The sequence below is a fragment of the Nyctibius grandis genome, chromosome 2, assembly GCF_013368605.1.
Source record: "Nyctibius grandis isolate bNycGra1 chromosome 2, bNycGra1.pri, whole genome shotgun sequence".
NCBI lineage: Eukaryota > Metazoa > Chordata > Aves > Nyctibiiformes > Nyctibiidae > Nyctibius > Nyctibius grandis.
In genome coordinates, this window is record NC_090659.1 from 102,701,547 (window position 1) to 102,722,681 (window position 21,135).

Genomic DNA, 21,135 nt, shown 5'->3' on the forward strand with positions numbered 1-21,135 from the left:
CTTAGCAAATGCTCAGTCTTTTCCACTTCAATAGCTTGAAATTCTCCCCTGGGAGCCCTAAGCTCTTTAAATATTTTTAGGTTGCCAGATTTCTTATGTTCTCTCTCCAGGAAGCCAATTTTGTTTCTAAGCTCTTGAGAGTAGTCCAGCTTCATCTTTTGCTCACTCACTGCCTCACAATAAAATGCTGCCTAATTGCTGCCTCAGCTGAGTCCCAAAGGTGCTGGAGTTTGTCTCTAGGCTACAGTTGTGGACAATAAACTCTTCTCAGACTGGAGTTAAGCCTTTTTATTATTTAAATCTGAGTCATGTAAAATTAGCTTACTAGCAAGTAACCCACAAAGATCTAGTATGGAAAGAAACTCCCACATATTGTTTTCCAACACGATGAGAGAATGATCAGATAGAAAGATTTGCAAGCAACTCGTAATACAAGATGTAATAGAAAGACCAACATTTAATTCAGCCAAAAAGACATGAGAATGTTTCTGTGAGCCTAGGAGTTAGTCTCGGACCTTGGCTGTTTGGTGTTCTTTAGCTTCAAATTGAAACTGGGGGCATGAAAAACTCTCTTTTGTCCTCTAGCTTATCCATAATCTGGAATACCTATGAAAGAGGAAAGGCAGCTGTAGATAACAAATGCCAGATGAGCAAGAGCTTTCTGTTCTCAGTCTAGCACAACAGCCAGAGGATTCAGTGAGCATTTTGCTAGAAAATAATCAAGACTATACTAAGACTGGGTGGCTGCATCTCCCTCAAGCTTGAGAAGACCCCTGCAGCAAGGGACAAATGGACAATACAGGGAGTGAGAATGAACAAAACCTCTTTTTCTCACCAGGACCGCATTCAGCCATCCTCAACAGCAGAAGACAACATCTGTACACTGCATACACAGGCATTTTCTCCCTTCAAATTCCTTTCTTTAATCAGTATTTTAAAGTGCTTATATTTCTGTTGTAAAATATGGCTTCTGATGATAGTGCATACTCCATGGACTTATAGTAGAAAGACTTATTGAACATTTTTTGAGACTCTAATTCCTTAAGACAACACTTGCTTTGGGTGCATTTGGTGCTGTGTGCCCAAATCCACAGTCTTAATTAGGCAAAAATGAAGCTGGAAGAAACCTCCAGGTTTTCTCAAAACAGTTAGACTGTCCTTTAATTAGAAAAGGTCAGACAAGATAGAAGAGACCTGACCGAGTCTTTGCGGTGGTGGAGGCAGCACACTTGCAACCTGGGACACTTGTGAGCGAGGACAGCACAAGTCCACGTCAGGGCAAGCCGGTTCAAACGGCTCTTCGTACGGCTCCTTTTGTCAGCACAGAGTGTGTGCATAACAGGCAGATGGATCCATCTGCAGTAACTACAAGGAGACTGTTAACCACGCAGCACACGCTCACTGTGCAGAGACCCCTCCTGTTGCTGGGGTCTCTCAGTCCTCATTTACACTTGTCTTGATCACTTCTTGAGAACATAATGGCAGAACCTTCGTTACTAATGGTGACGCATAAGACAGGAAGGATGCATGGGTCTGAAGTCGATTTTGGCAGGCAGCAGTTAGAAAAGCTAGGACGCATTTCAGCCTTATTCAGATCAATGGGAATTTTGCCACTGATGTCAGTGGGATGAAGACTTTGCTCCACATGTCTGCCTGTAATCTGAGAGCATGTATTCTGCAAGTCCTGGAGACTCAGTGAAAACGGGACCCCACAGAGCTCATCTTAGATTCACTGTTTGAAATAAAACTATGTGGATTCTTTGTGCCCTTTTTAGTTATCTGTAAAACAAGTATGATAATGCTTTGAGTGCTAAACAATACAAGGTGTGTAGGAAGACACAATATCTTTTATTAGGCCAACTGAAATAGTTGGGGAAAAACAGACAAGCTTTCAGGCTTGTCTGAAACGCTTTGAGATGCTCTGATGAAAGGTGTTCGAGCTGTGCAAGGGATCATTAAATTACATTCTTCCTCTCTCTGGAAATCATTTAGTGATATTTCAAAGGAAAGACGCTGTACAGAAATAACGGATTCCTATTGCAAGTGCTGTCTGGAGCTAAATATCTTCCTTCCTCTCTCTTTATGAACTAATCTAAAGAAAAATATGTTTTAAATTAACATGTTAAGAATAATTTTGTGGTATAATGTATAGTCCTGTGAAATGTTCTGTGTTAAGGGTAACTTAACAAGATCCTTAAGCATATTTCAGTACACACAAACTAAATGGCTGGATTTCTGTTTAATGCTTTGCGGAAATTATGAAAGTATCACTGTAAAGAAATTAGAAAGCATGGAAACTCTGTGAAAAGGGCAAGTGAAAAAAAAAGGCAGATATGAGTCCAAAACTACATTATGCTTGTAAACACTGCCCTAACAAGCCACCAGATTTTCACTATTGAGTGTGGGCATCATGTCTTCGAAGGCTGTGAACCAGTTAGTGTCCATAGAAGAGTAACAGAAACAACCAAACACTTAACCCCCGCCTCTCCCCGATTTACCAGGAAGGACAAGATCAAACTGGGAGGGCTCACCTGAAGTTAGCCAGGGGTGACAGACTAACAGCATTATGGTATTGCGGCTACGAGTGCAGCAAGATGTATCATCAGTGCCATCATGGTGTCAGTGGACCACTGAGGTTACTGGAGGCCATGAAGGGGTAGGTGAGGCAAGGTTTAACTGTACGTAAATCCTACTAGTATCACTTTACTAGTACTTTAGTTCAGTGTTAAGACACAAATGATGTCAAGAACAGAGAAAACTGTGTGTGGGGAATCTTTAAATACGTAAAAAGTATTTGCAAAGATGATTAAAATAAATTGTTGTTTGTGTCTATTAGAACAACAAGCATTGGGGATAAATTGCAGCAAAGATTTACACTAAACCACTGGACAGGATTAAGGAAAAGTAAGCATTGGTATAGGCTGCCTAGAAAAATGGTGAAACTTTCATCACCGGAATGTGTCAAAAATGGCTTCAATAAACATCATGAAAAGTTTCACTACCGATGATCATCCACTGAAGCGGAGAAGGAGATTCATCTGAGAAAGGTTACAATCTGTGATCAGGTTTTCCTGGATGTATTCTCTTTTTTCCCCCTGGAAGAGGTTGTTGAAGATTTTCTGTCTGTGTGAGATGAGAGATGCATTCCTCTGGAAATATTTGTCTAAGACCAGAGGGGCCATTTATCTTCTGAAGTGCCTGTTCCTCTCCGCTGATCACAGATGCAGTCACAGATGACTGGCTTGGTGTGGACACCTACTTATTGAATCCCTGAAGTCAGATGAGACAATTACCACCCTTAATGACAAATTGTGTCCTTTCTAATATATTCCTAGATATAACACTCAAATCTCCATTATTCATTCCAACTATAATTACTTGTTGTGCAAGTATGAGGTGGCACCCACAACACATAATCATAATGTTATTTATTGTCCTGTATTAGTAATTTTATCACATTATACTTAGATGCCATATGGTGTGATGAAGAATATAATGAAGGTTTCCTATGCAGTGGATAGAAAGCTTCTAGACAACAATTTATATAATCTATTCCACTTCTGCGTTCCATTCCTACTGAGAATATCACTGAAGTTTATGGTATCTCAGGAAGGAAAATTTTATTTTTAGATCTAAGAGCCAGCCAAAGCTCTGCAGAGTTGCGGGTAGAGCTGCTAACTAGGAATGTAAGCAGCTTTATTTCAGCAGTATTTACGAAACACAAAGCTGCTTCTGACATACAGTATTAACTACTCCTGTTTTCAAAGTCTGTATACAATTAATGTATGTGCTCAGCTAACCTGTATGAACCTATGTGTTTACATTCACTCATCCCACCACAGGACTAAAACTGGGCACTTAAGACATGTCTACACTATGTCCTACACTGAAGTCAAGGGAAAAAGCCGGAGCATCCGGTTGTCCCCTCTGCTTAATTGTTAGCTCTCTCCTTGGGGACCTGTTTAGGTACATCCCATGCATTCAAGATAAGGCACAGATCTTGGGTAGTTCACTCTCACGATTCCCCCCAAATGGCAGTAAGGCCAAGAACATTATAGTTGGCTCCCTCAGACCCATGTTGTTTTTCAACACTATTCCCGCAGGCTCCGCACCCTTGAAGGCGCAGAGGAGGGACACCACAAGGTGCACACACGAGATCTAGGGTACAGGGCTATGTGGCAAGGACAGAGCAGTCTGTAGTAGACCCAAGCAGCCTGGGTGTGAGTCAGCATGCACCACTGAGCCTTGGGATGGAAAACTGCTCCCTCTCTTGTGTGGATACACACTTTGGAGCCACTTGCAAATAATGGCCCAGGGAGTCTGCCTGTATCAGCCAGCACTGCACTGAACAGTGCTTCTGGAGGCTGCTTTCATAATGTAGAAAGGTGCCAAGGACTGTCTCAGTAGGAGGGGGATTTTTTTGGTATCTCAGCAAAACAGAAACCCAGAATACAAATGGCAAAGGTGACCCAGAAAAATAGCACAGGATCACCTTCCCCATCTTGAGAAAACTGTAGAATATTATTCTAGTGTGCTTTTGGAACAATTTTTTGATAACCTTTGTTCTTCTTTTGTAACCTGTAATTATGGAAACCCCAATCTTATACCTTCTTATGCACAAGTACCCTCATCACACATGTATTTCTCCACTGTAAAAGAATGTGGAGAGTTAGGGCTCTGTACTGGTTTTGGCTGGGATAGAGTTAATTTCCTTCATAGTAGCTGGTATGGGCTATGTTCTGGATTTGTGCTGAAAACAGTGTTGATAACACAGGGATGTTTTCATTATGGCTGAGCAGCGCTTACACAGAGTCAAGGCCTTTGCTGCTTCTCACACCACCCCACCAGTGAGTGGGCTGGGGGTGCACAAGGAGGGGACACAGCTGGGACAGCTGACCCCAACTGACCAAAGGGATATTCCACATCATATGATGTCATGCTCAGCATATAAAGCTGGGGGAAGAAGAAGGAAGGGGGCGACATTCAGAGTGATGGTGTTTTGTCTTCCCAAGTAACCGTTATGCGCGATGGAGCCCTGCTGTCCTGGAGATGGCTGAACACCTGCCTGCCGATGGGAAGTAGTGACTGAATTCCTTGTTTTGCTTTGCTTGCTTGTGCAGCTTTTGCTTTACCTATTAAACTGTCTTTATCTCAACCCATAAGTTTTCTCACTTTTACCCTCCCAATTCTCCCCCCATCCCACTGGGCAGGGAGTGAGCAAGCGGCTGCATGGGGTTGAGCTGCCTTCTGGGGTTAAACCACAACAGGCTCATTTTGTAACTTCATTGCATTTAAAAATGCATCGAGCATGAAAATTAAACACAACACTTCCCCTCTCCTCTTTTTTTTTTCTTTTAAGGTAATCTGAAAAAATTATTTGAATGAGCAAATGCACACAAGAAGACAACAGCATACATAGGTTTAGCTTCAGCTTAGCATATAGACCTTTAGTTTCAGTTACGCTTCCTTGTGGATTTTAGCTTCTTCCTTACTTGATTCTTTAGGAATGTTTTCATTCTTACTTTCATGGAGAAGGACCAGGAAGAGGTGAGTAGTTCATCTAAAAGAAGGAATTAGCCAAGTTGAGCTATGGAAGGTCACAGATAAATACAATTAAACAATCTCTTCACAGGTTATTACGAAGCCTACCTGATGACTACTGAACTTTAAAAAGCAGCACAAGATGCCATATAAAAATTAATAACTATTAAAAACTGTCAGCAGTTCTCTCACTTCATTGGGTTTGTGGCCAGCATTCCTAATACATGCTGGTTTTAAAAGAATACTGTTTTAAAAGAGGATAGTTAATTCTGTAACAACATGAAATATTTTAACTGCCAGAGACTGGGAAAGTGTCCTAGTGGTGGTCACTAGTGGCATCAAATCTCTCTGAACTGGAATGGCTTTTAATGATCAGAAAACGAAGTTCTAGTCTGTCACTTGTGCAGCTGTGTGCGAGTGGTTTTAGAGGTTAGTACACAAGGCAACTGAACCTAGCTTGTTGTAGTCTGCATTTCCCTATGTACAAGGAGCAGCCGCACAGTCTGTGGGTGGGATTCAGCTGGCCAAATGCAGATATTTCATATCTAATATGAATATCTCATACAGTTCATATGAAGCACCATCTAAAAGGCCAGATTTTACAATGATTTTGAAAAGAATCTAAGGCAACTAGCTCATGTTGGAACAGGCTGCCCAGAGAAGTTGTGGATGCCCCCTCCCTGGCAGTGTTCAAGGCCAGGTTGGATGGAGCTTCGAGCAACCTGGTCTAGTGGAAAGGTGTCCCTGCCCGTGGCAGAGGGGTTGGAACTAGATGATCTTCAAGGTCCCTTCCAACCCAAACCATTCTGTGATTCTGTGGTTCTATGATATGTGCAGATGTCTGCACTGTAAACCATTCAAAAGTTAGGTAAATTGCATCCAGTGTGTCTGTTGAAACATTAGCAGCTCTTGGTGGGGAACTACTCAAGCTACTCAAACTTGGTTGCATTTGCTCTGTGTTAGTGGCAACACCATGCTTTTAGGCTTACTTATAAAGTTTAGCATACCTTTTCATGGTATATTTGTAAATCCTGTAAGTTATTTTGTTTAAATTATGACCATTTTTACATACATTACAGAGATATAAGGCTAGATTATCTCTTTCTTACAGTGATGCTAACCATAATATACTTCCATGATATTTGTGAAACTGTAATGGTATAAATATCATGTACCTGAGCAGAACGATGCTTAGATACAAGTCTCAATCTCCTTAACTTACATCCCGAAGCTGAACGTATGTTTTTCTTGGTGGCACACTTGGCAAACAGGTCCCTGAGTTCAACAGCTCATTTCTGTCTCTTGCTAAAGCTCATCACTTCCTCAGATATGCAGGTTAATCTGTTTACAGGGTCATGCGATAAACCAGATCAGAGACGTGATCTAGGTTAAAAGTAACACCTTCTTTCTCAGGGTTCCTTTTAACCCAGATGATTTCACCAACCTAGCTGACAGTGCCACCACATCAACAGCTGTACAGGCACAAGTGACAGTGATACTCAAAAGCAGAGGGCAAGAACAAGCATTGAGGGGTGGAGACCAGTTAAGTCCATTTTGTTGCCAAGGAAAAGATGCAAAGAATAGCACAGAACAGCATTCAAAGTTGAAGAGGCTCCTCCAGATGATAATTCAGAGCAGAAGCCTAACAAACATAGTCTGAATTGCTCTCTGGAGGAGCCTCTCTCACTCCTTCAACTATGCAAGGCATCTAGGGAGACAAGCCTCCTAATTTAGGCATCTAAGTTAGATGTTCAAACATAGGCAGTGAATATTCCCCCCGAGAATGTGAATGGGATGTTATAATAATTTAAAATATGTTTAACCAAAGCTGTGATACCAATGTCTGTTCTTTTATGAGGTACTGTTCTTTGTGCCACTGACCCTCTACTGACACAATCATGTTTCTCATTTGTTAGATAAATGAACAACATTAACAAAACGCACATCATCCAAAGACAGTCCAAATTTTGAAGTTAAAAAAAGATTCCAAATTTTATTCTCAAAATATGAACCAGATTAAGTTTTTCACATGGAAACCACTGTGTGTTCCCTATAGTAATCGCATTAGGGGACCAGAAAGGGAAAAGAGATTCTTCACAATGTTCACCAGGATATCTTATTTAACTTTCTTGCTCTCCTTAAACATTTTTTTAAAGTTTTCAATTAGGAACTTTGGCTAAACTTTCCTCCATAATTACATCTTGCCATTTACGACATTGCTCCTACCTACTCAGAACTTTTTACACATTCAATGATGGGGGTTTAAGAAGTTATTGCTAAATGACAGAAGTTGTTCTTCCAATGCAGATGCATGGCCTCCACTTCCTGCCCTCTTGCCCTGCAGAATCTCAATACTTAGGCACACACCAGAACACAAATGTTCAGCGTGTCTTTCTTCAACATAACTACCTTCATTGCCATTGATCACAGCACTATTCAAAGGACTGTTCGAGGCAGTTCTGGAAAGGATTACCGATACGTTAAAGAATGCTCTTTAAATGTAGCTATCTTCTGTTCTGGATGAATGAGTTTACAGGAGTGGATTATTAAAAGCCAATTCATCTTCTAATATCTCATACTGCAGAACTGGAACTAACACGCCTAAGAAATCAAAAGCGCTGGGCAAGCCATTAATATGTATTAGACTGTGGTTTGTTTATTCCAGTGGTTTGGGCACCTAAACAGTGTGTGCAAAAAGCTGCCCAACAGCTCCCTTATTTGAAACTGCCACTTTTAAGTCCAAGAAGTATCTACAGGGGAAAGAGAATAATATATATCAGCATGACTTAAAATTAATGGCTGTGCCTAAGTTAACAGGCTCAACTGATGTAACTGTTTGGTTCAAACTATCAAAGCCTAGTATCCTATGGCTTTGTATCCATTTCACTTAGCCCTCATCACTTCAGTATAACAGCTGCCTATGGGTCATACATGGTATTGCAGCTGTGCACAGAAGTAGGTGCCACAAGCAGCACTAAGCGTGGAGCTGTCAGTCATTTTATGCATGTAGACTGGGCAGCTTGTCACCAGATGAAATTTTTAACAGCTAAGTTCTGCCTACCTTGTGCTCAGCAGGAGCACCGGCGGAGCCCATCTTTTCTACCATGTTACTTACTACAAAACTAAAAGGAATTCCGTTACCATTAAGACCTCCACTCTTTTACAAGTATAGTTGAAATTGGCCAATGAGGTTCAAAATTACTGCAGTGGGACAGTGTGCAACTCCAGAAGTGTCACATCTTTAGCAAACCAGCCTAAAATTCACATCCTACCATGAAAGCAAAACTTGCGAACTTGCTGAGGGTGCACTCGATCCCACTGGTCCCAATATGGACCTATGGACCCCTACTGTTTAGTATCTTCATCAATGACATAGACAGTGGGATTAAGTGCACCCTCAGTGAGTTTGCAGATGACACCAACCCAAGTGGTGTGGTTGACAAGCCTGAGGGATGGGATGCCATCTAGAGGGACCTGGACAAGCTCAAGAAATGGGCCCGTGTGAACCTCATGAGGTTCAACAAGCCCAAGTGCAAGGTCCTGCACCTGGGTTGGGGCAATCCCCAGTATTGATACAGGCTGGGGATGAAGGGATTGAGAGCAGTCCTGCCAAGAAGGACTTGGGGGTGATGGTTGATGAGAAGCTCAACATGAGCCGGCAATGTGCACTTGCAGCCCAGAAGGCCAACCGTATCCTGGGCTGCATCAGAAGCAGCGTGGCCAGCAGGTCGAGGGAGGTGATTCTGCCCCTCTACTCTGCTCTGGTGAGACCCCACCTGGAGTACTGCGTTCAGCTCTGGAGTCCTCAGCACAGGAAAGACATGGAGCTGTTGAAGCAGGTCCAGAGGAGGGCCACAAACACGATCAGAGGGCTGGAGCACCTCTGCTATGAAGACAGGCTGAGAGAGTTGGTGTTGTTTAGCCTGGAGAAGAGAAGGCCCCAGGGAGACCTTATTGTGGCCTTTCAATACTTAAAGGGGGCTTATAAGAAAGATGAGGACAGACTTTTTACCGGGGTCTGCTGCGACAGGACAAGGGGTAATGGTTTTAAACTGAAAGAGGTTAGATTCAGACTAGATATAAGGAAGAAATAATGTTTTACAATGAGGGTGGTGAAACACTGGAATAGGTTGCCCAGAGAGGTGGTAGATTCCCCATCCCTGGAAACATTCAAGCTCAGGCTGGACGGGGCTCTGAGCAACCTGATCTAATTGAAGATGCCCCTGCTCATTGCGGGGGGTTTGGACTAGATGACCTTTAAAGGTCCCTTCCAACTCAAACTATTCTATGATTCTATGAAAGAGTTATACTGCCTAACATTTTTTTGCTTAATTGTGCATCACGGGAGATTTCCTCTCAGTTGTCAACCCTGGCAGACAGATTAAGGGAACTTTGCCGCTTGATACTCTCTAGTGATCTGCCACAGGACTGCGATTATGTGAATAAACTTTTCTTTCCCTGTCCCAGTTTTCACTTAACAGTTGCTGACACACAGCTGCCTGGGTCTGGCTCTACTTTCTCTGAAGTTTCTGTCCAAGTCTTCCTCTCTCTTTGTTTTGACTCCTGTAAGCTACTTTCTTATTCCTTCTCCAAAGAGTAATGCTCCAACATATGCAAAATCCTTCTGCCTGTTAAATATACACAGAAAAGAAAAATGATATCCTAGTTTCTGTTAATTGTTCTAATTTCTGTCCACAGACTCAAAGCAGAACTGGTTTTTTTCCAACCTACCGTGGGCTTGCTCCAACCCATCTGAAAGATCTGTCTTCTCTTCTACTTGTATTTTCCATTAATCTGGCATTGGTTTGTTCTTCATCACTTTAATCTACCCAATCATAACTGCCATGACAGCTTTTTCTCTCTGTGGCTCCAACAATGCAAAAAACACATTAGATGGGACTCCTCTCACCTACCTTCAGGCATCTACAGTGCAAACACTTGTATTTATGCTGATCAGCTAAATCTGCAATCAGCACTGGAAAAAATTAAACACATTCAGGGCCCAGACCACCTTGGTTAAAGCGAGAATTGTATCCCCAAAGTACCTATCTATCTCTCTCTCTACCGTGAAAAATCTTAGAAGAAAGCTAACTCAGAGGCAGAGGTCTACAAGACAGATGTCTACATTTGACCAGATAAATACAAACACCTGTGTCCATTCCTACTCTCATTTTCTGGCTTAACTGAAATCTCATTTGAAAATCAACTGCTTTCCCTTGAACTGTTCTCTAGTAACAATTCACAGAATTTTGAGATGCACCTTGTGTGAAAGATGTTGACTAAATCCTTCTGTGTGGCCACTCCATCACAATTTCTCAAGGTTCAGACTCTGAGGTTCGAAAGAAACTGGTGGATGCGTCATACTGATAAATATCATACCATAAAAATATCTACACAGGAGAACAATTACTATGTATGAAAATTAAGAGTGTGTGTCTACTGATGCCTTTACCAAGTTGTGCGTAACTTCCCTTGGAACGTTAATGCCCATGGATATGTAACATGCACCTTCTTTTCCCTGTTGCTTTTCACCTTCCATTATTACAGCATTTCTGAACGTAGCCTGTAAGACCTTTGGGAAAGAGTTATGTTTGCATGTGAGCATTAAAGATTATTATGAAGGCACAATAATTCCTTAAATATTAAATTAATTAAAAATTTAAATTAAATATAATTGCAAGAGGAAGAGAAGACAAAAGCAAAGGGCAGTTCATAATTCATAGACATCTCGTATGTTTTCAACCTTCTCCTGCAGAACTTTGTGTGTGGGAGGTTACAAATGAAGCTCTCTGCTACTTTGTGCTAAAAGCCTGTGCCAGCCATCTGAGTTAGACACAGTCTATGGAATTTATGTAATAACCAAATCAATTCAGAAACCAGCTTTGTTAATCTGACACAGACCCTAAGAGTGGCTAGCTTTAAACTTATCTGACAGTGTCTGCAATTACTCTAGCTCAAGAGACACTTTTGAACCAAATCAAATGTTCATGGCAAAAGAGTTATATTAATTTATATCAGCTTCTGATTGAACTGACTAGAATAAATCAGAGAGAGAGGGCACACAATCAGCTCTGCTGGCAGATTTGCAGATCGCTGGAAAGGGGCATGATAAGTCTCTGGGGTTTGGCTGTGAGTAATGTCCTCTTCCACCAACACAGCTGGAGCCTGCCTAACCACAGCTGCTGACACCCACCATCATGTCTTATCCAGACTTGCTAGGTTTATAGCCTCTATCAAAAAATAAAAAGATGTGAGCAATGAGAATATACTCATAGTAGAACAAGTTTCAGTGGCTTAAGGTGTCACCCGCCCTCTCAGCAATTTCTTACCTTCTCTTTGCCTGAGATTACTGCCTCACAGCAGAGTCGGTGGAATGAAACACATGCACTAGTCCCAGCTGCTTCAATACAAGGTTCAGCAAATTAGCTTAAACTGCTGTTCAAGATTACTTTAATGTCATATTTTGTATTAAAATGGATTAGAAACACTAGTGTTTTCCAATCCAGGAACTGTTGTGGAGGCAGCAACCTTCAGTAAGGAGGCAGAATAGATGGTCAGGGAAGCAGTATTTTTTGCATCACTCCAACTAGATTTGCTGGAGTTTGACTGCAGCAACAAAAAAGGCTATGAAATTTCACACTCGTGGCTACCATTCTTTTGCCTTATTAACAAGTTCATGAACTTCTGATTGGCTGGACTAGATGACCTCCTGAAGTCCTTTCCAACCTGAGTTATCCTATGATCCTTACGTATACCTAACGTGTAGGGCTAGGAACCTAGAGATGTGGTTCTCTTCCTGCCGACTCAGTCATTAGCAGATCTTGGTAAACTGTGTAGACCAATGCTTTCCAAACCTTCCCTCTGAGGGATCCAACTAGGGTGACACTGGTATTGCTCTGGTGTTGAGCAACTACTTTTCAAAGGGAGGTCAGGGGTAGTATGGGTACGCTGTGCCACTAGGAAGCAGCCCCACTCGATTCAAGCATTACTAAAAAAAAGGATGGGGAAAAAAAATCCCAAAACAAACAAATAAGAAATTATGACTAAATTACCAGCCTTCTCTGTGTCACAGTTTCCTAGCTGGGGGATACAATCCTCAGGCAAAGCAGTTAACGTGTTGCCTAATATGATAAGTACATAGTCTTGTGGGAAGGGATACTATGGTGGTGCTGGGAGCAGGCTGCTTATGACCTGCTCTCCCCAAGAAGTGTTGGGCTCTGAAAGGTCTGCACAGCATCTATGCTTTTGGGTATGTGAAAAACCAGCAGGAATTGATGTCATGGGCAGCCAAGTTCGAAGAAATCTGGAAAAAGGGGATGCCAGAGTTGCAGCTGGTATGAATTCATCACGATTTTGGCTCCAGTTCTAAAATACTCACAAAGGCATAAGAATCTCCACATGATTTTGAGGGAAGCAATATCTGTAGATATACGAGTGACACATTCACACATGCTGTATTGTTTAAGAGGCATACTGAGCTTTTCGCTTCAATCTCTGCTCTTTCACTTGTGTCAGTCAACATTTCTGAGAACCTTATTGTGAGATACAACATCATGCTGCTACCTTAAGGTAACTACAGTTGGCATTTTCTGAAGAAATCCTGTGTCGTTATCGGGAGCAATCACAAGATGATCATCAGTGGGACACTCGCAGAGCTGTCAGAAGGCAGTTCCAGCATAAGGAATCACTGCAGTGGTGCAGCTGCACACAGAAACACAGCTCAGATCTGCTGGGATCTCAATGGGCTGCTCCTGCCTCCGCGTCTCCTCTGCCTCCTCCTTCTTGTGCCTGCAGCAGTCTACAGGGTCAGCTAGTTCAGGAACTTGATTCAGCTGAATACTGGTAATTTTTTGGAGGGGCATAGCTGGCTTTCCACCAGATCAGATCCCAGGCTTGCCTTGCCAGATGGCAACATAAGCGTTATTGCCATGTAAATAACAAACAGGAAAGCATAGCTGTGATCAGAGAGGAAGGCAGGACTGCCCCTTTTGGTGACAATACAGACAGAGGCTGGCTTGCATCAACTGCGAAACGACATCCCTAGGGAGGTTTATAACCGCATTGCACCCCTTACAGGGACCAGGCTGTTCATATTAACTGTGAGACGCACGCTTCAGAAATGCCAGGTAACATTCACCCTCAGGAGACGGTACGAACTGGGTGGTGGTCCCGTGAGGCTGCCCGTGATCACCAGGTATCACTTTGGTCCGAGGAACAGGCAAATCCCCAAATCTGTCCTTTACTGTTATATAAAGCAATGAAACCCGCTAGCAAAGAGTCCTGTCGAGTCCCCTTCTGCGTGCCCATAGAGGACAACTGCACATTTCCCCCTTCCTAGCCACTCCTCTAGCTGAAGTGGAAGCAGATGAGGTTTGCATTCAGAGTAAGCGTGTTCATGCACTAAACCCCAAACGCAGATGAAATACAGCACCCAGAGGACCAGGGGAAGCTGCACAGCCGGCGCTCGGCAGCCAGCCGGGACGTCGTGGCCTTTTCTCTTGCACTTACACCCTCCTCCCTCGCCAGCGACTGCGCCACTTCAGCTGCTGCTCCTGCTGAAAGGGGGAGGCTCCCTGCGTGCCTCCAGCCGGGATGTTTAACGCACAGACCTTCCACGGGCTGCCCAAACGCAGGCGTGGCGGCCGTGGCGAGGGCAGGCCCCCCCCGCCGCCACCCCCGGCGGTGCAGCGGGATCTGCCTTTGTGTTCAGCTCGCCGGGAAAAGCCCCACCCTTTCCCCCCGCCAGCGCGAGGCCCAGGACGCCGCGGGGAGGCCGCAGCCTGGCCGCCCCCTCGCTGCGGCACCGCCCGCGGCCCCGGCGGCCTCCCCTCCCGGCGGGGGCGGGGTAGCGGGATGCCGCACCGCCCCCTCCCCGCGCCCCGCCGCCGCCATGGCAACCACCCGCCGCCGCGCGCGCGCACCCACTCCCCCGCCCGTCCCCCCGTCCCCGTGCCTCTCCCCCCGCTCCCCGGTCTGACAGAGCAGAAGGGCTGCGCCCCCCTCCCCGCGCCGCTCCCGTCCGCGGACACGCACCCCGCTCTCCCAGGTAACGGCAGGGCCCGGTTACAGGGCGGCCCCTCACGGCGCTGCCCGGAGCGGGCGGCGGCTCGGACCTCGGCCCGACGGCCGCCCTCCCGCCGCGGCGCCGCTGCCCGTCCCGCCGCGCTGAGGGAGGCGGGGGCGGGGGCGGGGGGGGGGTATCAGCGGGAGCGGCTGGCGGAGGGAGCCCACCGCGGGGCCTGCTGGGAAGTGTAGTCCGCGCCCCCCGCCGGGCGCCGGGCGCTGAGGGGCGAGGCGGCGCGTGGGGACTACAAACCCCAGCGCGCCCGGCTGGGGGGGGGGGGGGAGATGGGTGCTGGGGCTTTGCCCCCGCAGAGGAGACCGCTGTGAGGAGGGGGAGGCTCGGCCTGAAAGAGGGCGTTGAGGCGACTCATCTCTCTGGAGCCTCCTCTGAGGGGATGGTGGAGCCGGAGCGCTGCGGGCGGTGGGGGCAAGGGTGCCCCTTTAGCGCTGCCGGGGGCAGAGGGGCTGGAAGGCGGGGCAGCGTGGAGGGGGAGCACGGTGCCGGAGGGGGGGTGGGCGCAGGAGGAGGAGCGTGCTGGAGGAGGGGCGGGATGCGGTGCGAGGGGAGGGGAGGGCTGTGCCGCCCGGGGAGGGGTGTGCTGGCGGGTGGGTGGCTGCGGGAGGAGGGGCGTGAATGCAGGGGTGGGGGTGTGTGGGAGAAAGCCGGGGGGGTGGATGCAGTTAGGAGGTGCGTTGAGGGGGGGATGGATTGGATGGCGTGTGGATGCAAGGGAAGGACTCTACTGGAGATTGGGGAAATTAGATTGGATATTAGGGAAAATTTAGATTGGATATTAGGAAAAATTTCTTCACAGAAAGGGTTATCGAGCATTGGAACAGGCTGCCCAGGGAAGTCGTGGAGTCACCATCCCTGGAGATATTTAAAAGATGAGTAGATGTGGTGCTTAGGGACATGGTTTAGTGGTGGACTTGGCAGTGCTGGGTTAATGGTTGGACTCGATGATCTTAAAGGTCCTTTCCAATGAAGATGATTCTGTGAAAGAAAGAATGAGTACAAGGAAAGGGGCACATGGGGACATGGGTAGATGGATGAAAGGGGAGAGATCTGCTGGAGGAGGAGTGGCTGAGCAGATGCGAGGGGAGGGCTGTGCAGAAGGCAGAGTAGGTTGGAGGCTGGGTGGATGGATGCCGAGGAGGCAACGGCCAAAGAGAGCCAGGAGCTGGGGGCCCTGGAAAGTCTCTCCAGCCAGTTTACTTCATGGTTTACAGCTTCATGTGTCCTACCACACTTGGGCTCTGCTGAGTGTGTTGCACTAGGTGATCCTTACATGAGCAGACATGGTGTTACTTTTAAAAATAATTTTGCTTAATTTCTATTGTGCCCTTATTTCTGTCATGATGTCAGTATTGGCATTTGTCTCTTTTTCCCCTCTCCATTTCCTCTGATGGCAGTTCTAGTGTTATCCTTTATCTTGTCTTCTCCAACAGGCATGAGGGGGAATAAAATTACAGTTCCTGTTCCATATCATATTTTAAATATACATATTTATGATTGGTATATTGGAGTTATTTTTTTCTTCCTGAAAATCTGTATCTTAAAAGCATCAGTGCATTAGTACTCCCTTGTATACGAATATTGAATGTCTATTCCTAATACAGTTTCAAATGTCACAGAGATGCGTTTCTTTCCAATAGATGTTTGACTTTTATTTCAGTTGATGGTTTTGGGGCGTTTTCTTTCTTTTTTTTTCTTTTCCCCCCACCCCCATGTCAGATACATCCTAGGCAGGCTTAGGCTTCTTGCAGCTCCTGGTACTTACCAGACTGCAGAAGTGATCATTGCTGGTGCAGCATGCTTCCAGGGTGCTTTGCTCTCGGACACTTGGGCTTTTGAGCAGGTAATGGAGAGGAATAGATCCTGCCCTGAGCTAATCACAACCTCAGGATAGTTAGAAAAGGAAATGGAAGACAAGGAAAGAATAATAGGCCTTTATCTGGTTTGGTGTGTAAATAATTGCAAGGAAGAAAGCTGATTCTTCTGGGGGTGAGCTGAGAAATCCGAAGACTTGATGTCTGTAGCACTAACAGCAATATGCATATAAATGTATATTTTAAAGAATATATACTGTTCTTTAGAACAATTTAAAAAAGCAGAATTCTAATTAAAAAAATACACATTCATAGTTCTAAAGAGCCAATTCTTTGAAATTCAGAGGGGAATTCAAAAGGTGGAAAAGTATCCAGGCCTACATTCTGACCTTATGAGTCAGGGTTATAAACACATGTGTGAGTCCATTAAACCTGCAATTATTCATGGAAAGTGTATCAGGGTTGCAGATCGGCTGTGCTAGGAATGTAGCAGCACCAGAACTGAACCTTTGTGGAGCTGACTGTGGTCTGGCGGGGCCTGTGCGCTGCAGCGCGTGGGAACGGGGATATACTGTATCCAGGGCCAGGTGCACAAGCAGTTTATCTGCCTTTCTTGTCACAGAGCCCGACCTAATAAACACTTTGAACCCAAGCTGGCTCTGCACAGACACATCTTGGGAGCCTTTGGTGGCAGGTTTGCTCTATCAGAAGTGCTTACACACATGATGTGTGGAGAAGCGAGTGGCTCCACAAAGGGCCAGAGGGATTATTGCATTGGGCTGAGTTCTGCTTTGTTGAGCTCCAGACAGAATCCTTCAGGCCCTGCATCGTGTCAGAGGAGGGATCGGTCACCTCAGGGCTGGTGCCACCTGAACACTGGCATGGGTTTGGTGTGGTACTAATGCCAGAAGCCCTGGAGACCGTGCTGGAGAGAAGAGATGTGTGGAGCCAGCCTGGGTGCAGCAGGGCTAAGATGGAGAAGAAGTTATCAAGCCTCTCGTTGCCTGAACTGTGTGTGTATGGAGTTATACTCCCCAGAGTGCCCCACAGTGTTTGTGTTAGCTGTTTTCGTTTCTGTCACCCAGCCTAGCTGATGAACACCTCGTTACCCTGAATAACGGTTATGTGACCTTATGGATATGCCTGAAGCTGGTACGCGAGGTGGTCTGGAGAAGGATACACTTTGCCGTCAGTTTTGGGAATAGCACAGCCATCTGATTCTCTTCTTTCTAGTTCTTCAGAAAATTGTAGTTCAAAGGCTTTGCAAATGGCCATTTCGTTCTCCAGGGCGCTTTCTGTTCAGTGCAATAGTATATTATCTCTAATTAAAACACTGGCCAACTTTTAGTTCAGTGGTTTCTTATGTATTTGTGTTTACTGTTAGCTCGTGGTGAATGTCTTTCTTTACTTCATTTGAAGATTTTTTTTTTCACTTGCATTTAAATTAACATTCAACTCTCTGTCTCAAGTTAGTGCTCAGAAGATTCCACACAAAAATAGTTTGAGGCCTGTGTGCATGCTGCTTCTCCTTCCCACTTCCATACACATTTCCCCATTAACTACACGTCTGCTATTTGAAAGCAGAGTTTAAGTGCAAAGAAGCCAAAACCCAGACAACAGAAAGCAGTTAACAATCGAAAGATCTCTTGCTGCTGGGTTTCCTGGACCACGGTGTGTGTATATGTTTTATCTGGTGTGTGTGCTGCTTTGAAGTGACATGTCAAATGGGGAGCGAACACTCCAATGACATGACCTGCTCCAAGCACGGGTGCCACTGCTGCTGTTGTAGCCATTCTTGTCGCTGCTGATGTGCACAGCAAAAGGAAAAAAAGAAAAGAAGAAAAGCGTAGCACACTTCGCGTCTTTGATTCAAGAAGCCAGTTTAAATCCTAATCTGCTGGAACTCAGCCACATTCTTATTTATACATATTTTTTTAACAGGAGTTGTGATGCTGTGAGGTAGTGATCGTTAACTTCCACACCAGTGCGTGGGACCACAGCTGCAAGTTTAAACAAAGCCAAGCTAACAGGGAAAGATAGATTTGGCTGTGGAAGTTGGCAAGCCTTTTGTTTGTTTGTATTTTATCTGACAATGATCAGTTAAAATGTTGTTTTTGTCATGCGAACGTAATGCCTGATAATTGTCTGCGGCATCAGGGATTGCTTCTGAACGGGGACAGTTAATTATTAGAAATGAAGACCAGTTGTTCTGCACCCAAGTCCAAAATAAAAGGGATACTCTTTCTAATAAAGCAGGCAAGACTTATTTAAATGTTTTTGACTAATTGCATTTTTGAATAACTTATTCTTAAAAATCAAATAAAATACATCAAGCACATGAAAAAGAAATACAGTCTGTATTTCAGTCAGAAATAGGCTTCTGTAGGCTTCTAGGAAGAATCGCATGTCATGCAGGGAAAAAATGCTTTTTTCTTCTTCTGATAATGTTCCAGTTAGTGTTGCAGTTTATGCGTTTCCAGGTGAGGTATTGTCATATTGTTCTATGTCTCTATTTTAACAAGTTTTAACTTTGAAGACAAAATGGAAAATAGGATCGTTGTACTATTTTAAGTGAAAGCATAATTGAGGGAGAGGCGGCTGTTCAAAACTGGTCAAAGCTGGCTTACAAAAACAATATGGCCTTAAACTAAGAAGGGCAAGTTTAGATTTATTGTAAGGAAAAGCTTCCAAGCAGTAAGAAGAATTCGAGAAAGGAACAACTTCAGTTCACTGCTTAGACTTTGGCAATAGAAATGGGTACACATGAAAAGTGGATAAATCCAAAAATCAAAACTTCTTAACACTGGAATTCGCTTCCTTGCTTTGCTCTGTGTGGCCATCAACCTGTTTTCGGGTTGTGCAGCAGCAAAGGCACATCCTGGCTTTGTTTCATGGAAGTGGAAAATGTATAGTCGTAGTTCGGCACTGGATTTCAGAAGACAGTGCCTAACAGCATGGCGCTCTGTCTTGTGATGTTAGTCGGGTCTCTGACGTTGCATTTCGGGATGCCTGACATCATGCTGCATGGCTGATTTACAGAAAATGAGAAACAGAATTAGTAACCAGTCTTCATCTATGCCTGTCCTGGCCTTTCCAGATGTTCAGTTGTCCAGTCAGCAATACTGCACAGCTGCTATGACGTGAGACCATATGTCCAGCAATCTCAGGGAGCTGTGGAAAATTTTTGGTCTGCCTGGGTAAAATTTTGGTCAGAGAAAGACACACGTCCAGAAAAAAAACAGGTATGCTATAGCCTTATCAGTAAGGAATTAACAACTGATTTGGAGAAAAGTCTGATGAGCAGGCAGTAAATAAGGCTTGGTGTGACTATTGAAACAATGAGAGTAAAGCAAAAATGAGTAACTGCTCATTTAATGAGTGTCATCCAACCTGTGCAGGAGTTAAGTGCCTGTGGAGAAAGTGGGACGCAGCTGTGTAACTGATTGTGTCAAAACACACAGGCATAAATGAGACACGTAAAGATAGAAGAGATGCCTTTCATTTTGGCACTTGCAGAGCTGAGTGTTCAATATTGAGTAATAGGAAAACCCCTGCTACAGACCCCGTCTGTAGGGGAGGGCATTTATTGCCTCTGGTAGCACTGGGGCGAGGTGAAGTGGGAGACGGGCTGAAGGGGGGCAGTCCTGCCTTCCCACTGGTGTTGCACACAAGTTTGGAATAGTGTGCTAAACAAGCTTGTCCCACTTTGCCCACCATTCACAGACTCACTGTATCTGCCTGTGGATGTGTTTGTGTCTATAAGGCTTTAATGTTAAAACAGAGACTGTCTTTTGGATCTTGTTCAATTGTGCGTTGCTTTAGTTCTGGGAGAAAAATTCTTTTCTGACCCCAGATAGGGATCAGCTCAGCTTATGCTCCAAAGAAGAGAGATTAATATCCCCTGTGACCTTTTAGCCTAGCTGCTGCAGGGTTTTTAACAAGTGTGCTTCAGACCCCATGTGTGGCAGCTATGCCGACAAGAATGTCTGTAATATCTCTTCTTGTCAATGATCCGTGAACTAAGGAATCTCCAAGGATATCTTGACGTGCCATGGAGCTGTTACGGTCTAGTGCAGGAAAGAACCACACAACGATAGGATGAAACGTTGGTGTCACAAGTAATGTGTAGGTTGTTCTAAATGTTTCTGACAACACTTGTCCCTGGCTGTGTATTTACTTAAAAGATGTGGCTGTGATATGGTAGGAAAAACAAATATTTAAACAAAACCCCAAGCAACAAAAACCAAACAAAAGCACTGTTTATGACTTATGTATTTCTGGTTTCTTGGATGTTTACAGTGTTGTGTGAACTGTATAATACAATATAGAACAGATAATGAAAAAAAGGTATAAAACATGAAGAAACCCTCATCTAGTTCTAGCTATCTCTTCGTCCTCACCCCCGGTGCTGAAGAGTAGTGTTGCGCAGAAAACAATCCAGGAAGGAATTCCTTCTTAAAAATAATTTTTCCTTAATTTTGGACATACTTGTTTTGGCTTGCTTTGGCTGTTCTGAACTAATGTTACCATCGCTGACGTGCGTAAAAGTTTTGTAGTTTGTTTAAACCATTTTTAGCCATTAGTTTGAAATAGCCATTCTTTTTGCAATAGGACCTCAAAGAACTGCCTGGGGGTCAGGGAGCACTGATTTAGGACTGAGGTCTACAGTTGCTGTTTCAAACATGTCTTAGGTATATGGGT

The 21,135-nt window shown here is 44.6% G+C and overlaps 1 long non-coding RNA gene across 1 annotated transcript in view; it reads right to left on the reverse strand.

Moving 5' to 3' along the window:
* The window catches only part of LOC137676811 (uncharacterized), a 31,959-nt gene extending 17,266 nt beyond the window's left edge, over window positions 1-14,693 (reverse strand). Inside the window, exons 1-2 of the long non-coding RNA XR_011050139.1 lie at window positions 14,575-14,693; window positions 5,446-5,560 (exon numbers count right to left, since the gene is read on the reverse strand). This is a non-coding gene — a long non-coding RNA (uncharacterized lncRNA). The remainder of the gene's footprint in view (window positions 1-5,445; window positions 5,561-14,574) is intronic.
* Between the last annotated feature and the right edge of the window lie 6,442 nt (window positions 14,694-21,135).